This window comes from Botryllus schlosseri, chromosome 1 (genome assembly GCF_051294905.1).
Source record: "Botryllus schlosseri isolate E-star chromosome 1, Bs_hap1, whole genome shotgun sequence".
Taxonomy (NCBI): domain Eukaryota; kingdom Metazoa; phylum Chordata; class Ascidiacea; order Stolidobranchia; family Styelidae; genus Botryllus; species Botryllus schlosseri.
The window spans coordinates 1,694,742-1,715,563 of NC_137236.1; the positions used below are offsets into that span (position 1 = coordinate 1,694,742).

The following is a 20,822-nucleotide window of genomic DNA, read 5'->3' on the forward strand; positions in this document are numbered from 1 at the left end:
CTTCCAAAAATGGATCTTGCTGAACTGCAACACTGAGGATAATTCTTAATTGATACATAGATGGTACAGCGGGACGTGGTAAGCCATTCGCATTGCAGGCATTTGATAATGGGTATTATAGACACAATGCACGGGGATCGGTTAAGTGGTCTGACTAGCAATGAATATGTATAATATACATTGTATATAGCATGGGTCGCCAACTCAAACGGATCGCGGGCCACTTTTCAAAATTAGTAGCGGGCGCTGGTCGCATGAATTCAATATCGATATAAACTATAGGCAATTACGTTTTCAAATGTATTGACATATTTTATGCGTCACTTAATTAATCCAGGTTTTCCAACCTCAGAAAAATGGTCATGAAACTACTTGTTCTGATCCGGTTTATATTCATTTACGAGCGGACATTATTGACAATGAACATTTCTAAGACAAGGCTGCGTTCCAATATAAATGATGTTCCCGTGCAGTCTTTGCTGAGAGATTAAAGAACTTGTTTACAACTTTGATCGACGACATATGTCTGATTGACCTCAGCAGTTATTTTAGTAGGCTACACTACATTGATAAATTCATTAAATACTGTTTTTGTTCTTTATGCTTTAAACGCTTCATTGAATATGATTTATTTCCTGCATAAGTGAATTATTACGCTATTATGTATCGATTCTATTACCGTGACTATCATTTCATTGAAAACCCGCCTTTACTACTTTAGCTGCCGTGTTTGCTGATAGGTGATGTCAGTCTCTCACCCTGTGAATGCTTAACTTTGACATACACTTTTTCAAATGTGCCAAAATTTTAGAATGTTAAACCCAGTGGCGCAGCAGTCACTTGGCGGTATATAATTGGTAGTAGGCCTACTATAGCTCGTGACCCGAGGGCTTAAATTCTCTAACGCACTGATTCCGAAAACACGAATTAAAATGTGAGCATGACGATGGAACCACTCCGAAACAGCCGTCAAGACCGATTGTTCCGGCGGAATAGTGATGTTGGGCACAGGCGAATAGCATATTTTGAAACAACAACAATAATAATATGAAACTGAAATCAATTTTAGCAGTTTAGTATGCTTTACTTCACGTTCTTCCAAATTCACAGATCAAATCGCCGGCCGCATGTGGCCCGCGTCTAGGCGGCCCCTGGTGAGTGCAAAGCGCGCCAAGCTTGATGTACAGTGCTCTACCTATTCTCGTGGTTATTGGAACGCACTGTGATTTAATATGAACTGAACTTAAGTTTTGCCGTATTTTTTTCTCATTCACAATTTCATGCAATTTCCGAGTGTTTTGCGAATTCAGTAATTCTAATTCTAATCTAATTTGGAAAAAAATTGTGTTGCTTGAATTCTAATTCCAATCTAATTTTGAAAAAAACGCGGCGTCCTCCAAAACTAGTAAATTGATCTAAGTCTGCTCCGCACAAAAAAGCAGGATTGATGACCTTATTTTTTAGTCGTTTCTCACTATTGTCCAAGCGACCGCGCAGTGAGTTTGTGAGTGCGCACAGACACGTGAAAATAAGTAGGAACAGAGGCTGGAACCCTCGAAATAATCGGTTCGGAAGCTATAGTGCATATAGTTATGGATGATTGGTACAGAATGAATGGTCTGATGATGATGGTGACCGCCTACTGTACAAATGCTGCAAGATGATGCAGTGCTGGTTGAAGATATTTTGGCCCGTATATGACAGGGGTTGGAAGGCTATTTCGTCAAGTAAGCTATGTTTAGGCCTCATCGATATTTTCATCTCTGAATATCAATCGACTATGGTGTCAAGGTGCGTGACGCCGTAGCTTAAAAACAATGAAAAACACGTTTTAAACAAGGCCTTGTTTTAAAAATGTTTGTTTTAAATTGATTTCTGTTTAAACACTACGTAATTATATTACTCGTACGCTATCTCGCCACCGGTGGAACCAATACTGAAACTCACCCCATGACTCTATTGGACCATGAAATGGTTCGAACACGGCCACTAATAACCTTTTACACCGGAGGTGGTCAAAGTAGTCTGTCGACTGCCGTTCCTCTGCTCAGACGCAATGACAAAATCTCAAACTTTCCCTGTTTCATTATAGATAACTAGCATCGGTACGTTAGTCATCTGTAGTTTACTTCACCAGAAGACATTTTACACCGAGACAACAACCCTGAATAGTGTTTTGGACACAATGGTGAAAGCTGATTTTGTATCACAAACTGAATCACTGACAGTTAGCCTACCTCAGATATTACTAGAAGCAGAGCATCAATATGGCGATGTCTTGCATATCTGCCATGTTCGCGCATTAGGTCGAGAAGCTATATGCTCGCACGAGTGTATGAACTGAGAAATGAAATAGCAACTTTCCTTGAAAATACATACATCGCTGACTCATAATCTTGTCATCGAAAATGGGTATCTGATATAGCTTTCGTAGTACATTTAACGTCACAACTAAACAAATTGAATTTGCAACATCAGGAGGAAACAACTAAATACATGAGATGTTGAGACGCATTTGAAACAAAACTGCGACTCTTGGAATGTCAACAGTACAAAGAAAATTATGCTTACCTTCCTCTGAAGGAGATTAAAACCAGCACTATACTATACATTTGAAAAGAGATGCAGTGGAATTGAATGACAAATTTCATACAAAGAGCATATCGCTGAATGACTTTGACAAAGAGTACGTTCTTGAAATGGGTCTTCATCCCAGCTTGACCAACAATGGAAAAGAAATGGCATCGATTTTTGTTTTCAACAATGAAATTCACGACGAGCAAGCTAAGATCACGTATTCCAGCGCCCATTTAGAATATGGTCTGATTCTTGCTTCATTTGACTCGTTACCCGAAGTTGAAAACCTTTCACAAAGCAAGCTGCGCCAAGTGTCACATTTATCCTGCGTTGTTGAAGTGTAAATACATGTACTTTGCTCTTTTTGTGATTTGTATGATTGAGATGACAGCATTGTAGGGTAATATACCGACGTGATCGATAAATATAGTATTAAGAAAAATTCCGACCCGCCAAAATGTAGTGCACTCGAAATTTGACCCGTGAGGCCGTGACTAGCAAAAGGTTGCCGACCCTGCCTTAGGGGAACCCCGAATATTCAACGAGTCACGAAATATAAGCATACCACATCTGTGCGTGTTGTAATATAGGACTTCCGGTAAATCTATGCAGACAGACTTGTACAAACTACCCATTTAGTCAGGTGATGGTGAACTAACTAACGGTTTCTGAGTAGATCTAGTTTTAGTTCTAGTTGTGGATTCTGAAAATTGACTAGTTCTAGTCGCAGATAATGAAATTCGGATAGTTCTTGTTCTAGTAGCGGATTTTTAAAATCAGCCAGTTCTAGTTATAGTTGCCAGTTTTAAAAATTAGGTAGTTCTAGTTCTGGTTGCGCTTTTTGAACATTCAGTAGTCTGTACAACTCCGAGAACTGACGGTAAATCGCGCGAAACACGAAAAAAATTGTTCAGTTGACCGCATCTTCGCAACCCCTTCAGATGTTTTCATGCCGCCAGAGACTGGCGCGTCGCCTAGTTCAAGTACGACTGTCCTAGTCCAAAGGTTTTCAATCGCGGCCCACTCATCTTGCTAAAGTAGAAAATTATTCAAGCCTATTCATGACCAACTACTTATTTTTGAAACGTAATGCGCATCCCATCTCTGTTCCTTTCTTGTTATGAAAGAGATATGTGTACCGAAGCTGCTGCGATTTCATTTGAAGCTTTTCCAATTCCAGTTATCTTCCCTGCTACGAGGTAAAAATACACCGTGTCAACCTGGAAACTGTGTTTATTTATACATAGGGAGATAGGAGGCAGTGTTGATATATAAGACAATTAGACTACGGATAGATCGTCCTCACGTAATAGCATAGTAGGTTAGGAAAGCCGACAGATGTGGCTAATAGCAATATATGATAGCTTCGTAAACGTATATGACAGATTTGTTATGGCTCGATTCCTGAATGTACTAGAGTCGAGAAATTTTAGTGACTAGACTTGACTCTGGTCAATTTCTGAAATCTGGAATGTGACACGACTCGGTTTGGGGCAATTTGTGTATTGACTCGACTTGTACTCGAGTCATCGCGTCTGACTTGATCAAGTCATAGAAGTCGCGACTAGGACGGCCAGACAGGAATTTCTTTGTAACTTCGAAGATTAGTACGCAACCACATATTGCTATGCCCTAAATATCAATCAAATGAAGTTGTAAAAACGTGAATTGAACAGGATCAAGCTGGAAAATAAGCTGTGAACGCCACGACTCGGTGTCAGACTCCAGCCTCAACAAGGTGAATCGGACTTGAGCCTTCGAACTCTGGCTATGACTCTGACATGACTCAGTGGTGAATTGAAAATGAAATGAATCGACTCGACTCAAATCCATTAATATAGGATTGACTTGCGACTACGGACTTTGTTACAATCACATAGTTTACGGCCCAAGTGCCAAATTTATTGGAAGCGGCCTTATTCGAATGCTATACTGCCGCAGCTCTGATTTCGAAACTAAAAATTATAATCTGGTCAGGGTACTGTAATATGCTCAAAACTACCCTAACATTGGTAGAAATCGACATGGTATGGCAGCAACAAAATGATTATAAAATGACCTAATGTGTCGTTACAAAGCCCGAATTTAAGAGTTGTAATCAAGTCACAAGGTTCCGAGTCCCATGTCAATCTTACTTTTATAATTTTGACTCGAGTGAGTCATTTTCAATTCATCATCGCGTCAGCCAGTCATGTTCAAACCAATTTTCTACAACTATACTTTGGTGATATCGAAGGCTTCACATTCCTGATATGCTGATTTTGATCATTCCTAACAAGTTTAGGCCATAATTTTATATACCAGTACCAATAATATGGAACTTTACTATTTTCAAGTTGCAATGAAACGCCGTTTCGGTCATGTGACTTGTTCGAGTCAAATGAAATGACTCGAGTCATTTTCAGCATGTAAGAAATTGGCTCGGGTCAAGTGGAGCATAGACGCCGACTTACGAGGTTACGAGGTGGCGGCCACCTCGTACAAAATGCTCAAACGCCCAAGTGATTTGTGACCAGTAATTAGTAATCAGGCGAATCGATGCGACCTCGTTAGAGACGTCTTCGATTTCGATACGCGCTTGTGCCAGGCGCGTAGCCACGGGTTTTCGGGGGTCGGACTTCCCTACTTGAAACGCGAAACCCCGTCATTTTGAAATGATCATTCTAACTCTTGCAATTGCAACATTTGCAATTCAATAATTGTGTAAACAGCGTTCCGCGCGGCGGGTTTGCGAGAAACGTGTTGTCAATTAGCGCGAAGAATCTGTGATTATCTCGCGCTGAAATGGTCGCGAAATTAGGTCATTCGTGAGCGGCAATCGTCGCTAGCCTGATTTACCTCGTGTCGATCAAGCCTGGTTCCGCAATCGCATCTGCAATGGACCCAGTTCACACTATATCATCGCTTAACTGCACTATCGAATCTGCATTGGCGGCTTCGGCCTGGTGTGCACGATATCATTGCTGACGTACACAATAGCATCTGCAATAGGCCTGGAGTGAAATATATCATTGCTGGCCTATGGCCTAACTATCGCATCTCGGGCCTAGCTTGCTTTGGTTCCTGTCTCTCGCTGGTTTCGAGACAATGCGGTCGAATTTACGCTAATTAGTTATTGTTTTATGTCATATTGATTGAAAAGCGACACCGCGAAACTGAATAACATCAAATCGCTGCAAACAGACTTTAACGTGCGAAATTGACTCCCCCTAATACTTGAACGTAACAACCAGAAGATGTGTATCATGTCTTGAGTTCTGAAATACGACAAAGGTTTGTAATCGGGGCAATCAAGTTCGGACATTTTGATTTGCGAAAACTGTCGCCGTGACTGCGTAATACTCGCGCGTATTTAATTGTTCACCAGAGATCAGTGACTCGCTAATTGACAGCAATTCCGGACTCTGGCAAGCTTATCATACGCCTAAAATCGTCGACACGAAGAGATTATATAATCGCGATTTACGCATGTACTTGACTACTAATTGATTTGACGCTATATCAGGAAATTTGAAAAAAATTCAAATCCCCCTAATTTTTCGACTGGCTACGCGCCTAGCGTGTGCTAAGAAGCACCATCCTAGATCTTCTCTGCCGACCAAACGCCCAAATATACATTATGCTTTTCTAAAATCTAAATTATGTGCACCCATATTCGTTTACAAAACCATTCATGAGCTAGCTAGCTTCGTGATAGGGAATTGCAGCGCGGAATTGAAGGGTGTGTCGGTGTGTGCCTGCAAATTGGAATTAATTTCTTCGCAGATTCGTTTTGTCCGTGACATTAAACGGGAGATGCAGCAATACAGCATAAACACCGATATAATGAGAAAACAATTGTCGCGAGGAAAGCCACTCAATACAGTGTCACACTCACAACCGATTCGTGGCGATACTGATTAGATTACACGCTTTCTTATTTGCCATCATCCATATTTCTTGTTATCTACTTGATACATTTGTACTCCGAAATTGTCGCACAAAGTCATTTTTCAGTCTTCCTTTCATTATTAACGTGATGCATCACGGGTGGCACAAATTCTGTTTTATTCGATTCGTTTGAACAGGGAACCTTCTACATTCCGATAAACTTGATGATTGCTGGATGTTACTCCTATCGAGAATAACATTATCGAATATTAAACTATTAGGCATTAGATCGACAGTGGATTTCTATTGGTAAGATCGCGGCATGCCTCTGAAAGTGGAATTAATTCTAGCCCAAGGGTGGTCAACCCGCGGCCATAGAACGAAATTTGTGCGGCCGTCAACACGTAATTCAATTAGTATGTGTTGGCGGCCGTCGACACGCCAATTGAATTTACGAATTGACCGATGTACTCCCGAAATGCTTCGCGAACTTGAATCGAGAGATGCACCGATGTTTTAATCATCAGACAATTGCCGCGATGCGAGTTGGTCAACGCGAAGCAAGAAACCATAAGAGACAATTATTGATTGGCTGCGCAATTTCGCGTTTGTAATCATCATCATTATCTGCTTGAAGTATTCGAGAGTTGTCGTGTGTTACTTGCAAGGCCAGTGCGTAGTGTATTTCGTTAGTCACACCTGGCATTACACCTTGCGCGTGAATAACATCGATGCAACTGCAGATTCCGCCGGACGGACTGGTAGCGCAGGCACTTCAACACTTCAAATGATCGTGCCGTTTTAAGATTCCATTTAATATCTCGACTGCATGGTTTGATATTAATGAGTGCAAGGCCAGTATTAAAATGTAACGCGAATGGTTTAACGCTGCACGCACACCGGCGGCATGTAGTAAAGTACGTTTTCGTGTATGATGACGTCATCGATATGGAACAATTATGACGTCACAAGACTTCGCCACCTCGTAAATTAATAAAAGTCGGCGCCCTTGAAGTGGAGTCAACCACAAATCGCGACTCTAGTTATTTCTAGCTTCGTATGGTGTACAATCGTGCAGCCACGCACCGTGCATGTATCAGTACACGCACAGTGCATGTATCAGTAGGTTAGTTGTGTATAGCGTCGGTAGAAAAGGACAACTTCCAAACCAGTAGCACTTGGAACCATTTTCCGCGGGTACGTTTTCAATTACAATTCACTGGAATGACGCGAGCGTATTTCGTAACGAGATCGCCAAACAATCTGTGTCTGCCAGTAGCGTCTTGCGTTGATTTCCTGGCCTCTCCCACTAAGGCTTCTTGCTTTCCATTTGCGTGACATTCCGCTGCTCGGACTCACTGTGGAGTTTTCTGCTACGTCGCAATTGTACCACAATCTTGCTCTTTTCGGTTTCACATGATTCATGAACGCTGGCTGTCGTACTGACTTTGCCTTAAAACGGAAGTATAGTCGCATCTGAGGATTATGTGGATAGAATGTGTTTTCCAATTCTGCAATCCAGAGTTTTGTAACGTTCTCTGTCTTTTCATGTGAGCGACTGAATGTTCCTATGACTTTCTCTTGAAACTTTACGCTGTCCTTTGATTTCCCTAAAAGGTAGGAATCGGTTGAATAGAGAGAGAACAACAGCCTCGTATCACAGTAACATAAAATATTTTCTAAGATAGCACTCATTATTGGGCTAGGCACAATGACCAGAGGTATCGCATCTGAAATCAGTATTAACTCTACTTATTCGAGCCAACTAGAGAAATGATTTGTCTTCTTACCAATAATAGGGTTACCATATTTTGGAAATCTAAAAAGAGGACACTTTTTCAGAAATTTGCAACTTGCGAAACAGAAGTAGAATTCTCAAAAACCGGTGATCAGTTGACTAAAAAAAAAAGGTCATCTTTCCGCTCAGAGCTCAAAATACCGTTTTGCCAGGTGGATGACTAAAAAAAAATCATCTTTTCGCTCAGAGCTAAATTCACCGTTTTTCACTCCGAAATACCCGCCGGAGCTTCACTTCTGTGCTAATTTGCGGCATATTACTCGCAATTTGCTCTAAATCATACCGAAATTTTCAAAAAAGAGGACAAAATCTCAAAAAAGAGGACAAAAGGGCGTCCTCCGAGGACACTTTCAAAAAAGTCAAAAAAGAGGACAAATCCTCTTAAAAGAGGACGTATGGTAAGCCTAACCAATAATGGCTGTGCAAAAGTACTTGAGCGATTCAATACTGACTCACACATTAGGCTTTGAGCCTGGTGTAGTATTCGAGTATCACCCATTATGACGAAATACCAGTATATAAGATGTCAAAGTTCATATATATACCCTTTACGCTACTACAAATAATGAAATTCCTGTACTTTGATATTTTTTTCACAATACCGATCTGATTGCACTTCGTGACAATGCTGTGGCTTGATCATGACTTCAGAAATATGTTAATCCCAATAACATTCATATCTTTGTACTACATGTTCCGTAGGCTCCAATATGGCCGTAGAGGTTTCAATGCTCCTACAGTAGAAAACACCGCCGAAACTATAATTATCGTAAACAATTACATTTCAGCGGCAAGGAGCGTATAATATCAGCACGGCGAAAATTTCACTACTACTCGAATCATTAGATATATTAATCGAAGCAGATTCCAGTATTCGTATCATTGTGCCAAGCCCTACTAACCATATGTGTCGACTTATTAACTAAAATTATCGTTTCGATCGTATTTCCACTGTGGAAGCCTTGGAACTGTATTGGTCATATAGCAGCATACGAAAGCTGTTGTACAAAACTACGTTAGCGAAAAGGAAATATCTGTAAACCCGCGGCATTTGCAATGAAATAGCCATGGCCGACATAATACCATATCATTTTTGATATGACGTAGACCCGGCATTACATTCTTTGTGGTTGCATGAAAGGTACATTTTTGCACTTTTCACATTTCTCATAACCCTATGATGTCATAAGTAGTGGTACTTGACTCGACGCCTACTATTCGATTCATGGTCGAGTCACTCAGGCACTCGATTTTCACAACCCTACCAATGAATTCTACAAGGAGATTGTCAGTGGTCATCAACTCTCACAAAACATCGTTATTCAATAATGAATGGCAGTATCTCAAAATCTATTCGGGTGGCCAACAAGTTCTAAATCACATTGAGAGCGTATTCTTTCACCTACTATTTCAGGCTTCACCCAGTATAATATGATTCGTTGGTATGCAGACTTGTACAACCAACCGATCTAGTTAGTTGACGATCAACTGACAAATGACTAGTTGCCAACAACTAGAAAACTTGCGTCATCGTTTGACGTGAATCGTGATCCGGTGTTTTATCGTGTGATGTTATTGCAGACATTACTACCTTAGAGTCATCACTGCGGAGAATGGCGTGGCCAGGCTGTTAGTTAGGAGTTTACAGCCTCCTCATTTCAACTAGGACAAACTACTTCGTAAGGACAGACATTTCCAAACAGAAGGGAAGATAAGTAGTGCAATTCTAACGTTATGTGGGAAAACATCTAGTTTGCATGATAGGTCAAATTTGTTCAAAATTAGGATTTTTTAGGTCAAAAAATGTTAAAGTTTTGATTTTTTAGGTCACAATCTTTGGTTTTGTAGGTAAAAGAATCACCCTACTCAAAACCATCCATGTCATCAAACTCTCCGTTGAGACTGGCAGCATTCTGATTGCATTTGTGACATGACGATAATGGGGGCGCGAAATTTTTCACTATTAAAAAGTGGGGCGTGTCAAAGAAAATTTGAGAACCGCTGTTCTAAATCTAATTGAAGTTGCGGGTTTTGCAAAGAGAGTACAGATTTTGGAAATCTAGTAGTTTGTTGAAGTCTGGGTACAGCACCTGAATAGTGGTTTAAAAGTACGGTAAGCATGAACGAGTCTACCAACGTTTTCCTTACCATTCAGCGAGTCGATACAATTTGCCACTTTGTCGAAAGTGAAGTCTTGAATTGGACGAGACCACATCCTTTGGACATGCCAATGGTGGAATTGATGGCGATCTGAATATGTATAAGATGTCAAAAATGTGACAGCAACGTATTGAAATATATGAATATGTGCAGGAAAATAATATGCATGCATCTGAGATCTGATGACCATACATATAACACACTTGATATCAAAAAGGAAGAAATAATGTTTCTCATTAAGTTCTAGTTTTTGATATTTGCCTTCAACTTCCACACACTTGCCACAATCAAATTTTGAATTCATTTTCATGTTTGGATGACGGATATAGAGCAGTGGCCGGCCACCTCTGTATCATGATCCCAAGCGGGGTCAATTATCGACAATCGACAGTGCATAGTGGTATGCGATCTAGTTAAGTTAGTTGCAGAGCTTTAATGGTCGTGGTTCCAGTTACGCATCTCAAACACCCAGCAGTTTGTAGGAATCTGTTGGTATAAATTATTTCAGGAAGTGGGTAGAGTTTTATCCTCATTGGCCGAATGATTATGATCAAGTGTTGTAAAGGGAAAATGATACCATAAAATGAAACAGAAAACAAGAAAAGGTAATGTCAAAGTCACAAAATGTCTGCTTTGCTTGCATATTTACCTGTTTTCCAATGAAAATCAACTATGGGCCTCTTGATCGGCACGAAGACACCAGGATTGTCATCAAAACTTTTCGAAGCTTTCAAAGCGTGCTCGTGCTTGGTGACGCGAATGAATGCGTATCAGAGCGGTCTTCCGACTCCGTCTTTGTTGAAAGTCTTCTCGAGAATCCATGATAACTGCACCATGTCGATCTTTGAATTGGGACAGGAGAAGCTTCTGAAAACATAATGGAATCACTTTATCGAAGTACTCCTAAGAGTAAACGAGTTAGTTACACAAAACGGCTACAGACAAAATATAGAACAGCGTTTCTCTACCTTATCAGCTTGTGTAACGATAAAATATCCAAAAATCAAGTTCAACACAGAATGTAATGACGACAACATCATGCAATTTGAAACAAAGAATCTTAACATTATTCAAATGAGAAATTTGCTACTGTCCGTTTGATATCACACCCGTTATATGAGGTCTCATTGAAGCCTCTGAGAGACGGGATAAAACCAACAACTCACTTTTGACCATTTGGTTTATTTTGGAAGAAACGCGACCAAATGTCTGCCGGATATATAATACTGTCAAACATTGCTATTTTGGTATTTTAGAATGTCCTCAAATTTCGGTAAGTATTTATGACTCATGAATGGTCTTTAACGAGTTGTAGGCTACTTTCAAACACGGTACAGCAATTGAAGCATTGTTCGCTGAAGACTTCCAGGTTAGCATAAGGTATCTTCAGGTTAGAAAAGGTTAAGAACCACTGCTCTAGTCATTTAGTATACTACCTCGATGATAGCACATCATAGAAAACACACATATTTCAGCAGAGAAGTTGTATCCAGTGATAATCAGTTTAACGATGGACTTGTGTCATAGCTATGAATGGAAATTGTTAACATGACGGATCGAATATTCTGAACCGATGCTACTTGTTCGAGGTTCTTATGCGAGGACAGTAGTTCTTAACCTTTACTAACCCGGTGAACCGTTACATTATTCTGAAAGCATTAGGAGAACCCCATATTTTTGGCAAGTCACTAACAAGCTACCAGGTAACACATCTAATGCACTACCGTACTATAGAATACTAGTCCACTAAATCAATTTTGCATTACCATCACTGTTGAAGGAAAAAAACATATAACATGATGATCACACAGCATATATTACAGTAAATGATTGAGACTTCTGCTGTATGAGTCTGGTTCAGAATGACTTGGACAACTGAATAATTCTGGTTGTTTGATATCACTAATTATACGAAAATGTCAGTAATATAATTCTAACATAATTAGTGAAATTTTTCTTTGCTCTAATTCTAATCTAATTTCTTAATTCTAATGTATTTTCTGGTCCATCCAGAATTGCTACAGGAGAACTGTGCCGTGCAAAACGAGTCGAGCATAGTGTGCAGACATTTGTCAGCGTCATGCTTATGAGAATAAGGTCTGATATGATATGAACTGGACTTTATTCCATGTCCAAGCTTTTGCAAATTGATTAATTCTAATTACAATCTAATTTGGTAAAACTGTGTAACTATGTAACTTGAAGTCTGGTCTAATTTGAAAAAAAACGGTACAGTTATAATTCGAATTCTAGTCTAATTTGGAAAAGAAAAAAAATGTGCAGCTGCAACTCTAATTCCGATCTAATTTCGAAAACCTGAAAATCATGTAGTTGTCCATGTCTGGCTCATAAAACCCCTGCGGTAATCGTATGAGCCCTTGTTAGTAAGCACCGCTCCAAGGTAAAATACAAAGCATGCTATCAGTTGTGATTCTGACACACCTTAAACTTTTCACCGTTCACACTTCTAGGAAGATTGTCAAAATAAAGTCAAGTTGCAGAGAGACATTAGGATTTTTTCTGTTAGGCCCGTTTGGCATTGTTGATCTTTTCACGTTTCTTCCATTCTATTGCGTTGAGACCTAATGCGGCTCGCGTTCCTACACAAAAAAAAACACATCAGGTCAGTGTAGTCAGCATTGCAATTTACTACAAGTGTTAATCGGATGTGCCCAGCAAACACTGAACCGTAAAAAAACCTTTCGGGATGGTTTCGAATGGTTATTTTAGGGTTTCGATTTTTATGTTTCAGAGGTATGTTTAAAAAACGTAGGAAAAATGATCTTGAAGATCAAATTATTCTGTATGAATTCCAATTTGGTGGTAAGTATTCTGATGTGGGAAGCTATTTGGAACCTGTAGATACCGTTGCGTTTTGATAGAGTGCTGCCATCAGTATAAATTCGTGTTACTTGGTCGAAAACCCTATTTTCTGATTTACCGTCATCATTATATACAGCCTATATTCATTGTCTCGTGAGTCTCGTCTGTTTCGCTAGCTGAGCATGAATTCCAGTTTTATTCCGAGTAAATATAACTAAATAAGTCGAATGGGTGCACTTAACTGTACGTGGTTATCCGAGCGTAACTTCTAGATTATTCTGGAAATTTGAACCGCGCTTCGCGCTTCGTTCGCGGAATCGCGGGATGACTGTTTCGGAATGTGGTTGTAGTTGTGTATGTTAAATTCTGGAAGCTGGAATTGCGACTGGTACCGGGTGTGGGTAAAAACTAGCTGTACGGTACATAGTTGAGCGAGTAATATGCTATTTTGAAGGAATACCCTGTAGTTTATGACTCCGAGAGCTGTTTGACTTGCTGCAAACAGTTCGAAAATTACGTCTATTTCGGTGGCAGTAATAATAATAATACAAGCATTTTCAGCTATTTATAACATTATAATGTAGCATGTTATCAGGGACAATCACCGTACCGGACTGCATACTATATGGGTTGCTCAATGGCTTGGTCGTCTGCAGTTATCCACGTAAGTTTCTAAAATTATGCTTATATGAGTCATTTTCGTATCATATTATGATAACATACCGTAACATGTAGGGGATTATATGACACGGCCTACTGGGTATAATCTTAGCGCTGGCGACCAGCTGTACCAACTACTTTTTCACTGATTCCTAAAATACTAATTAAAATCTCGTCCGGGCACTGAAACCCCCTAAAATCTCCCACAAAGTTGGAAATTTTCATTTTACTGAACAATAGGGGCGCCCGAGCTGAATGCCGATTAACATTTGGTACGCACGGTACCGATTGTGACGCCATGCCATTGAGCGTCTCGGCGAAGTCAAGCCGTGCTCCCGGTGAGGCCGTGACCCTCTGAGTATGTTGCTAGAGATTGATGTGATGCCAATATACGTCCTATTCGAGTAGTTTTAGTATTTCGCGTCGTAGCGCATTTACAAATTTGAGAATACAAATGATAGCACTGAAGCCAACGCATATTGTAGAATTTACTATCAACATCAACGTGTACTTATTTGAAGCTAGCTGGCCAATTTACAAAACAATTATATAGTTCCATTCGGGTCTTGATGGTTCCTAAATTTTATTTGAATTGGCAATATTGGAACGTAGTTTTAGGTGTTGCAACCAATGTTCCCTGTAAGCTGCTCAAGTGTGCAAATGCGACATGCTGACACCGTATCTGGGCACAGAAAATTTAAGCTGCGCACAAAACATCAAAGTGATGACCTTTTTTTAGTCGCTACGCACTGTTGTCCAAGTTGAGTGCGTGAAGACTCTTGAAAAATTGGAGGGAACATTGGTTGCAGCTACTTTGAGTTGGTTGCATCGCATCAATCACTGTAAACGCGAATACGTCCTAAAATGCAAGTAGCCTACTTTCATATTTTTTGTCGCGCATATAAAAATTTGGACAAATAGAAATGAGAACACACCAGTTATTCTCTGCGATTAACCGACTGATTAACAAAACGGCTCATTCTCATAATTCATTCAGCTAAGTCCTAAACGGCATCCCAACCAAACCAAAAATGGCATAAACAGTGGTGTGTGATCTAAGTGGTTTTAGGCCGCCATGTTTTGATCGGCGTCGCAGATATCGCAAATGTATGATTTCAAACTGCCGAACATCCCAATTATAGGTACAATTTATCTATCTATGATGCACTATAAACACTGGATTTCGTTAATTAGCCTGTTATGCGCAGAGAACACCTAGTGTGTTATCGCACTGGTGTCTCATTCACATTAGAACTATGTTATAATATTGTCAGTTCCGATGAAATTTATGACCCACAAAGAGCCGAATGGATTCATCTGCTACGTGCAAGGAAGTACGCATCTATATCGAATTCCGCAGTGATATGCGTAGGTAGGCTGCATTTGTATAATCAAAATTCGTGGATGCGCGATGATGCGAAATGCAAAAACTACTCGACGTATTCGGGTCACATTGAATTATATGTCGCAAAATACTCTGACAATCATGGGGAACACAGCTCGACTTTGCCGAGACGCTTGTTGGCGTCACAGTCGAAAAGAGACTTTATTCGACTATTGTCTACGGGCGATACAATTGTTAGAAACAATGTAGATTCGGACATTGAGGGTTATTTTCGGGGGCTTCCAGTGGCCGGACCAAATTTTAATTTATATTTTCGAAATCAATGTGACAGTAGCTTTCGATTGAGACCGGTTCAGCAAAATTTTGAGCTCGAGTTGCCAGCGCTAAGATTACCACCTACTGCTTTCGATTTCAGAAACAGCAGCACTGATTTTTTTCGGAAGAGCAAGCAGATGCGTAAGAGCTGGCAAAATTGGTAAACTTCTTGACCGGAAAGTGAATTAAACTGTTCTACAAAAAGATTGTACCGCAGGTATGAGGCTGAATATTTCTAATACTTCTGAGACTTATGGCTAGCAAAACAAGATATACAATTGCAGTTTAAAGTTCATCCAACGCAGAAGCAACTTCCCACTTGGCAGACCGGACTGTCACAATATCACATTGAGACGATCGCAAAAGTGGATTATTCCCTCGGTATGTCTAGAATTTTTAACCGGACTGACTTTGATAATTATAATGATATCAAAAACTCAATCTCAAACCAAGTATCAATCTTTGATTCGTGGATGTGAAGCAATAACTGCAACTGCTGTACCCAGAATCCCTCAATAGAGTTCTTTAGAGTAATGAGGTATCTTCAGTAACTTGAGACTATATTTTCATGCTTTGCGGGGATAGTTATGTGCACTAGATTCATTTTAATATTCTGAAAACAATGTGGGGGTCGAATATCCGCATTTTACTTTCATGACCAAAAGTATTTAAGAACCCCTGTAGATACGATACCGCCATATTGTATATTTTGACTCGCGTCAAGTCAGGTTAATCGATTTTCGAAGGTGACTCGAGTCAAATCTCTCGATTTTTGTATGTGACTCGAGTTGAGTCAAAATTCAAGTCAAGGTGCCTTTTCGTCGTATGAGGCATGATTATGTCATTGCATTTTGCTAGCTGTCTGAAACAGATTGAGCGGTAATTGACTCTGAGCCAATGAACGAATATAGAGTTAAATATACGCGCAAGAAGACGCTGTATCGCTCACATATACGCAGAACTGTTAAACTGCGTAAGTTATTGCACAGCCTCAGTTTATAGAACTTCTAGAACTGGTAACTTTACCAGCCAAAATAGAGAATAGAGAAATAAATTGATAAGATGCAATACATTACCCTTTTACAAACAGATATGATACACCATGCGTTAGTACAACGACGAAGCCGTTTCTGCTAGTGCGGAATAGTGTTGTTGCACACAGGCGAATAGCTTATTTTGAAAAAAGCAATAATTTGAAACTGACATCAATTTCAGCATTCAACCGTCAGCCACGTGTTGCACATCTATCCGTAGATTAGTTATCAATACCTATATCTATAGCTACTGTTCGGTCAACTGGAAAGTTACACAGCACATTGCATTGAAATAGCAGTGACGTAACGTTAGCAGTCTTCTCACAACTTTTCTGCAATCCTAGTTAAAACTCCAGACTCAAAGCAAGAGGCTTGGATGCATGATGATGCATTTTTGTTTTACTTCTAATCCAATTCCTGGTTTTCCTGTAAAGGCGACTGTAGGCCTATTGTGTGAAACAAGCCAAGCTTGCTGTACGGTACAGACATTTGCTATTCTCATGTCCTTAATAAGAATGGACCATGATTTGGAACTTGATGCGATGTCCGAGTTTTCTCGAATTTAGTCATTTTAATCTAATTTGTATACAAACTGTAGCTATAATTCTAATTTAAATCTAATTTGCAGACAACTGCTGTGTAGCTATAATCCTTATTCTACTCTGATTCGGAAATATATCTAACTGTAATTCCAATCTAATCAGGAAAAGCTAAAATATTTCTAATTGTCCAAGTCTTTTTGTGAAGTCCTTGTCGGGTATGATCGTTGCACTTGAATAATTCTGTTTGTATATTATGATTTCAGATAGCTGGATTCAGCTCAGTTGGAGGCGACACAATTGGCCAATCTGTCAGATCCATCATGAAAAAGGTCGCTACTACCCGTGTGTGGAGCAGTTACAGCCGTGTTGGAAAATCTGGGAAGGAGGCTTTTAACAAGCTCGCGTTATACAAGATCATATATAGTGAGCAACATTTATGTTTACCTTCGAACCTATCTATATGTGTTCAGTAGCCTACCTTACACCCCATGTAAATGTTGAGCTAGCTCAGTGGTTCTCGAACTTTTTTGACAAGCTACCTTGACAATAGCTAAAATTTTCGCCACCACCCCTTTATCGTCATATCAAAAATATTAAAACGAGCAGCCAGAATATTAGCGACCCCAACACATTGTTTGGCGGCATGCAGGGTATTCTGGCTACACTATGTTACCAGCCTGAACTATCGCGTCTCCAGTAGGACTGTCGTGTGTGCGCAGCGTGTGCGAATGTTAGCCTGACCGCGGACTTTAGGCTGTTGATGACTAAAATATCAGTTCCGACATGTTGGCGTAGCCAGGAGCCATCTTTGTATATGACCATAAAGTAGAATATCTCGTAAAGGATTTATTTGTCTTGATATTTTTTTAGCGCTGCGCTCGATTTATTGCCAATCGTTTTCTTGCTTTTAGTATTGGTGTCTCCTCCTGAAACGTCTTATTTACGGAATTGATATTAGCTATATTGGCAATTATGCGAGAACGTGTCGTCCAACATACGACTTCGCGTCTGCACTCGCGAAAAGATCGTCGGCGATGAAACCTTTGCACAAAGTGATAGACGCACTTTCACTGAACTCTTCGATATTGATACGTCCAAGCGTTGATTAATCATGTCCTGGCCAAATGAGCCCAGCAGTTTACAGCGTCGACCCACAATATATGCAACTAACAATGTTTTATTGACCTAATTCTTTCAATAACTTTAATAATATTTTCGCGCTTTGCGCGACTAGGACATGTTTTCATGACATAATTGTTAACGATTTTGATGTGTGGTAATATGAGTCCTTTTTTACCGTCACCTATAATCCGGTTCGTTCCTATCGAACGACTAAAAAAGCACATCAACATTCAAGTGGCCCACGCAATGGTTTGGAAATCTCATGTGGCCCGTTGGCCGAAAAGGTTGGCCACCCCTGATGTACGGTATCAATAAATTTTTGTCAATCATTATTCAATCGATTAACCAATTCAGTGTCATGGTTCAGTTATTCAAATGTAATACGATGTAATGTTATTCAACAGAATGTTATGTAATTTAACATTGCAAGTCTATTATGGTTAGTGCAGGGGTGGCCAATCGTTTTCAAAAGTCTATTATGGTTTGTGCAGGGGTGGCCAACCCTTTCAAATTTTTTCAAAGTTCACGAAACAATTAGGTCAATGAAATAATGTTAGTTACATATATTGTGGGCCGTCGCTGTATACCGCTGGGCTTATTTGACCAGGACATGATTAATCAACGCTTGGACATATCAATATCGAAGAGTTCAGTGAAAGCGCGTCTATCACTTTGTGCAAAGTTTTCATCGCCGACGATCTCTTCGCGAGTGCAGGCGCGAAGTCGGATGTCGGACGACACGTTCTCGCATTCCATTTTGCTGGGTAAAAGACGGATTAATCGGTCATTTATCTTCAATCAAATAATATAAAGTTAAATATAAATGCAAAAGGCGTTTTATCACTCACACGTAGAACTGCTAATAGCATATGTGAGTAACTTTATAGCTACACGCTACGTTCTATTATCAGCCAAAATAGAGGATCGAATACGAAGCCTCGAGAAGTTGCAATAAATTGATAAGGGACAATATACTACCCTTCCGTGAGAATAGGGACGCATAGACAGTATTCGTTCGATTTAAATTATACAGGAGAGTTGGTAAAAGATAGCACCGCGCAATTTAACCACTGTGCTGTCTGAGAAACAAAGATACCTTGCTAACAGAATAAACTACTACTACGACGACAACGCAAGCATAAGCTGTGACCGTTTCGTTTGCGGTCAATTAAATTATGATGTAACAACAGGATCAGTGAAAGGTGCGATCAGTGAATGGCTGTTTGCTCTCACAAGTGATACCGGCATATCGCAAAAAATCCGAACGTACATAAGATATAGGGTGATTTAATTGACACCGTTTACTTGATTACTTGAAATTGACTCGTGAATTTTACTCCGAGTCACGAGTCAATCCATACATCTCGAGCGCCGAGTCGAGTCAAGTCATTTTTGCAAAGTGACTCGAGTCATCCCAACACTGCGTAGTACTAAGAGCTATCTAAACAGGATCGAGCATGTCTTTAACATTCAATGTTGTTGTTTCTCTGTAGGGTTCTATGGGGAAAAAGGCAGAAAGCAGCGTCTTATCCTCGTCATCAGAAGATGAAGAAGACACATAATCAGTTGGCTTGATTATTTTTTCATTGGCTTCTTTGACATCGTTTCGTTCTGAATTATTTTCTTTGAGTTTCGTTGACATTGTTTTCTGTATGAATTATAAGTTCATCAAAGGTAATGTGTACTGTGTTACGTGTATGTGTCCGCAGCCACCCTCAGGTATGCCTAAATATGGGAATACAGGGATGTTAGTATCTCAGGATGTTTTTCTGACCATCGATTGTACGTTCTGAAGCATTGTAGATACACAGTTTTATCTACGTTTTATTAACGAACCCGATTTGCGTGAAGAACGCGTTAAAACGCGTCGACACAAAAACCGACTTAAAACTATCCTGCTAGTCTTTAATATGAACCAAATAAAAACGTTTTTTTAACCTCAATGGGCTGTTTCGTGTTTGCTGGGTGGCTACTTTCGAAGTAGATTCTCGATTAGAGTAAAATGATTCACACAATACACAGGAAGAATCATGGAAACCACTTTCAACTACAACGACACAGGGGGCTGTAACTCAGTAAAATAGGTGCTGTAACTTAACTCAAAACTACTCTGTAGTTTTCAAAATCAAAATGCAATAGTAAGTGCCGTAGTTTGGTCGTGAAGTAGAATTGGAAGCAGTCATAACATAACCAATTTAATTAGTTACCGTTATACTAAGCAAAACATACTAAAAAGTTTTAGGAATCAAAATGGAGTCAAATGCCATCCAAGCGGAAGCAGTAATCTTCACAGCAAACAAAAACTTCATGTTGAGTGAAAATGAGCTTTCAAAGTTGGTATATGATAGTTGCAAAAATTAGCTAAAATAGTTGAGAATCACTGGGTGATATGAACTCAAACGGGAACTGTACCTCTCGGATACTATGATGATTAATTATGATAAAAATGTACGAGAATGGGTTTTTGATAAAAATGTGTTACATGATACCATGCCATAGACTGCAGGTCTGTCAGATATAATACAATTTTATACATCGATACGCTAGTACAGTGCTTTTCAACCTTTTTGAACACC

The 20,822-nt window shown here is 39.8% G+C and overlaps 1 long non-coding RNA gene across 5 annotated transcripts; it reads left to right on the top strand.

Annotated features, from left to right (window-relative positions):
* Nucleotides 1-13,552: 13,552 nt before the first annotated feature.
* LOC145439721 (uncharacterized) lies at nt 13,553-19,924 on the top strand. 5 transcript variants are annotated; one of them, XR_013915329.1, is made up of 6 exons: nt 13,610-13,892; nt 15,163-15,260; nt 15,649-15,765; nt 15,833-15,929; nt 17,388-17,547; nt 19,740-19,924. It is a non-coding gene; the product is annotated as an uncharacterized LOC145439721 (long non-coding RNA). The 5 variants fall into 5 exon arrangements; XR_013915331.1 differs by lacking the exon at nt 15,833-15,929 and having other exon boundaries at nt 13,553-13,892; XR_013915328.1 differs by lacking the exon at nt 15,163-15,260 and having other exon boundaries at nt 13,623-13,892.
* Nucleotides 19,925-20,822: the final 898 nt, after the last annotated feature.